General features: G+C 51.8%; 1 non-coding gene across 1 annotated transcript in view; it reads right to left on the reverse strand.

The window, feature by feature from the left end:
- Positions 1-651, reverse strand: part of LOC124573692 — a 1,910-nt gene extending 1,259 nt beyond the window's left edge. Inside the window, exon 1 of the ribosomal RNA XR_006972070.1 lies at positions 1-651. This exon is cut by the window's left edge and continues 1,259 nt beyond it. This is a non-coding gene — a ribosomal RNA (small subunit ribosomal RNA).
- Between the last annotated feature and the right edge of the window lie 4,349 nt (positions 652-5,000).

The raw sequence follows: 5,000 nt of genomic DNA on the forward strand, positions 1-5,000 counted from the left end.
AACTACGAGCTTTTTAACCGCAACAACTTTAATATACGCTATTGGAGCTGGAATTACCGCGGCTGCTGGCACCAGACTTGCCCTCCAATAGATACTCGTTAAAGGATTTAAAGTGTACTCATTCCGATTACGGGGCCTCGGATGAGTCCCGTATCGTTATTTTTCGTCACTACCTCCCCGTGCCGGGAGTGGGTAATTTGCGCGCCTGCTGCCTTCCTTGGATGTGGTAGCCGTTTCTCAGGCTCCCTCTCCGGAATCGAACCCTGATTCCCCGTTACCCGTTACAACCATGGTAGGCGCAGAACCTACCATCGACAGTTGATAAGGCAGACATTTGAAAGATGCGTCGCCGGTACGAGGACCGTGCGATCAGCCCAAAGTTATTCAGAGTCACCAAGGCAAACGGACCGGACGAGCCGACCGATTGGTTTTGATCTAATAAAAGCGTCCCTTCCATCTCTGGTCGGGACTCTGTTTGCATGTATTAGCTCTAGAATTACCACAGTTATCCAAGTAACGTGGGTACGATCTAAGGAACCATAACTGATTTAATGAGCCATTCGCGGTTTCACCTTAATGCGGCTTGTACTGAGACATGCATGGCTTAATCTTTGAGACAAGCATATGACTACTGGCAGGATCAACCAGGGAGCTGCGTCAACTAGAGCTGAGCAGCCGGCCGCCCGGGAGTGTGTCCCGGGGGCCCGCGCGAACACGCAAGCGTCCGCTCAATTATTCTGCAAACAGGAGGAGGCTGAGCTCCCCTGCACAATACACCTCGAAACCCTCTCAGGTCCCGGCGGCGCGCAGCGCCGTCCTAAGTACTTGGTCGGGTTCGAGAGAGGCGCAATCGCCCGGAGTTTGGCGAGTAGACGCTTTAGGTGCGACCACCCGTGCTCCCAACTGAGCTTGCCGCTGCCGACAGAGGCCCGGGAGCGTGCTGTCGTGGCATTGCCGGCGGGAGACAACACGCGCCACCTACGGTGACCGGCAGCTCCAACGCCAGCGCCACAGAAGGACAAAAGCCCCACTTGGGTGCCGAAGCGAACTCTCCCAGCACAGCGCACGCGCCAACACGTCCGCACAGCTGCGATACAAACCACCTGCGAGAACCGCAGAGGCGACCGAGCAGCAGACGGCGTCGCGGCGCCGAGCGCCGGGCGGCGGCGCATCCTCAGCGCACACAGTCCTCAATCGGACCAGCACACTGCAGATGTCCACCGCGCTTCGCACCGGGCCCGCGAGGACCTACTTTGGCCGCACGGCGCCGCGTGCAGGGTGCGCCGGCGCGCAGCTGCGCCGCCTGCCGCCTCCGTCGGCCGGCGCGCCTGCCACTGGCCGCCCCCACCAGCCGGCTGTAGCGCGTGCGCCCACGCACCGCGCGGCCAGCACGCCGGGAGGCCCCCCCTCACCGGCCGGGGACGGTCCCACCCAGCCACCGCCGCGTATCGCTTCACACCCAGATGCCATTCACGTTCGTGGGCATGGTGGGTATCGCTGGAACAACCGGTTGGTAGCTCAACCGATCGTCGCCATCACTGATTCACCTCTAGCGAGAACAACCGCACCACAACGGTTTACCAGTTGTTCATTTGCATAACGTCACCAGCAAACGTAGGCGTCCATCGCCATTTGCAAATTCAACGATTGTTGCATGCCTGTGTCAGGTGTCACGATACACTATGTCTGCCCACATACACGCAACAACATGTGCACGCTTCGCGAACACGTGGAAGGTGGCCCCCGTACGTATGCGATGTCCATTGCGCGAACGACTGTCAACCGGCCTCTGTCGCATGTCGCAGATGTGGAACGCAGTGCACCATGCTATCACGGTGTGTGAGAAGAGACGACTACGTCTGACAACACGCGCCACTACATCAACAGACGGCTCATGCTGATCGCCATCCAGGGCATACCACACTGCAATCCAGCTCTTATAGGGAGACGACACGTAGCTGAGTGCACAACATTTGGACCGCATGGTTCGCCGTTGTTGGCGCAGTCGTTGTACGGTCACATGTACCACGATGTATCATTCAGTACATGAGGACCAATGTGCAGTACAGTGTGTGATTTGGACGTACAACATCAGCGGACAGTTGACACAGGCCGTACCACAGCGTAGGCTAAGTGCTTCGCACATGCGAATGCCAATGAACAACTGCAAATGCCAATGAACAACTGCAAAGGGCATTGAGCATGTACGTCCTGCTGCCATCCACATTACAGTGTATAGCTGCAAGGTGTTTAACATGAAGCGATACACTGGGGACCGGGCAGTGCGAGTAGCAAACTATATTGCGGGGGTTGCAGTTAGGCAACACTACACTAATTTAACGCGTCGTATGACAATTACAGAGCAGGTTAAGGCCCAACGTGTGTTGGGTTAAGGCCCAACGTGTGTTGGGTTAAGGCCCAACGTGTGTTGGGTTAAGGCCCAACGTGTGTTGGGTTAAGGCCCAACGTGTGTTGGGTTAAGGCCCAACGTGTGTTGGGTTAAGGCCCAACGTGTGTTGGGTTAAGGCCCAACGTGTGTTGGGTTAAGGCCCAACGTGTGTTGGGTTAAGGCCCAACGTGTGTTGGGTTAAGGCCCAACGTGTGTTGGGTTACGTTAAGGGGCAATGTGGGTTACGTTAAGGGGCAATGTGGGTTACGTTAAGGGGCAATGTGGGTTACGTTACGGCGCAATATAGGTTACGTTACGGCGCAATATAGGTTACGTTAAGGCGCAATATCGGTTACGTTAAGGCGCAATACAGGTTACGTTAAGGCGCAATACAGGTTACGTTAAGGCGCAATACAGGTTACGTTAAGGCGCAATACAGGTTACGTTAAGGCGCAATACAGGTTACGTTAAGGCGCAATGCAGGTTACGTTAAGGCGCAATGCAGGTTACGTTAAGGCGCAATACAGGTTACGTTAAGGCGCAATACAGGTTACGTTAAGGCGCAATACAGGTTACGTTAAGGCGCAATACAGGTTACGTTAAGGCGCAATACAGGTTACGTTAAGGCGCAATACAGGTTACGTTAAGGCGCAATACAGGTTACGTTAAGGCGCAATACAGGTTACGTTAAGGCGCAATACAGGTTACGTTAAGGCGCAATACAGGTTACGTTAAGGCGCAATACAGGTTACGTTAAGGCGCAATACAGGTTACGTTAAGGCGCAATACAGGTTACGTTAAGGCGCAATACAGGTTACGTTAAGGCGCAATACAGGTTACGTTAAGGCGCAATACAGGTTACGTTAAGGCGCAATACAGGTTACGTTAAGGCGCAATACAGGTTAGGTTAAGGCGCAATACAGGTTAGGTTAAGGCGCAATACAGGTTAGGTTAAGGTACGACATAGGTTAGGTTAAGGTACGACATAGGTTAGGTTAAGGTACGACATAGGTTAGGTTAAGGTACGACATAGGTTAGGTTAAGGTACGACATAGGTTAGGTTAAGGTACGACATAGGTTAGGTTAAGGTACGACATAGGTTAGGTTAAGGTACGACATAGGTTAGGTTAAGGTACGACATAGGTTAGGTTAAGGTACGACATAGGTTAGGTTAAGGTACGACATAGGTTAGGTTAAGGTACGACATAGGTTAGGTTAAGGTACGACATAGGTTAGGTTAAGGTACGACATAGGTTAGGTTAAGGTACGACATAGGTTAGGTTAAGGTACGACATAGGTTAGGTTAAGGTACGACATAGGTTAGGTTAAGGTACGACATAGGTTAGGTTAAGGTACGACATAGGTTAGGTTAAGGTACGACATAGGTTAGGTTAAGGTACGACATAGGTTAGGTTAAGGTACGACATAGGTTAGGTTAAGGTACGACATAGGTTAGGTTAAGGTACGACATAGGTTAGGTTAAGGTACGACATAGGTTAGGTTAAGGTACGACATAGGTTAGGTTAAGGTACGACATAGGTTAGGTTAAGGTACGACATAGGTTAGGTTAAGGTACGACATAGGTTAGGTTAAGGTACGACATAGGTTAGGTTAAGGTACGACATAGGTTAGGTTACGGTACGACATAGGTTAGGTTACGGTACGACATAGGTTAGGTTACGGTACGACATAGGTTAGGTTACGGTACGACATAGGTTAGGTTACGGTACGACATAGGTTAGGTTACGGTACGACATAGGTTAGGTTACGGTACGATATAGGTTAGGTTACGGTACGATATAGGTTAGGTTAAGGTACACATTGTTGTAAGGAAAGGTTTAATGGGGGGCGGGGCGGGGCGGCCGGTTTGTTGATTGTGATTATAGTAAGTGGATGCCTGCGGCATCATCTGATTTGCCACGTCAGGATGCACCTTTGGCTCATGACAGGCGGCGCTCTCATTCCATGCTTGTGGCAGACCTGTGTCTTTCATTCCTGCCATTGTTTGTGTGCTGTGAGAGGAGGCAGTATTGTGATGTTGGGTGCACCCCTGTGTAGGACATGTGTGGGTGTTGGTGGCTTGGCTGAGCAATGGTGGTTGTCGGGTGGGTGGGATATTCTGTTTTCTGAGTGGACCTCCCAGTCTGGTTATGACAGTGTGGATTGTCTAATGTGGCGGAGAGGATGCACTGGGTGTTGTTCCATGCTGGTGCTTACATATTGTCTGTGTGCGTGTTACAGGCAGAGAGTAGTGCGTGATAAGGGTGTGTGGCTGACGTGTGGTTGTGATTGTGAGCAGAGTCTTTCAGCATGTATACGGACAGTTGTATACATTATCTGTATTCTGATGGCTCTATCTATTACTAATCAGCGCCGTGTATACGTTTAATCCGGTTCCAGTCGAAACTGTTGTATCTCTGTACATTAGTGACACGGCGAGCCCGCTATGTAGTTACTCGTCTCGGCAGCTTCCACCGGTGTATGGCAAATGATTATAAGGAATCAGTCTAGTCGTCAATACCGATGGTGTGACGTCACATGTCTGGGGTGGGGGACGCTGCGCCCTTCCGGTGGGTCATGGCCTAGAAAGACTCTTCCCACGCAGGGGGGC

This window comes from Schistocerca americana, unplaced genomic scaffold, assembly GCF_021461395.2.
Source record: "Schistocerca americana isolate TAMUIC-IGC-003095 unplaced genomic scaffold, iqSchAmer2.1 HiC_scaffold_184, whole genome shotgun sequence".
In the NCBI taxonomy this organism is placed as follows: Eukaryota; Metazoa; Arthropoda; class Insecta; order Orthoptera; family Acrididae; genus Schistocerca; species Schistocerca americana.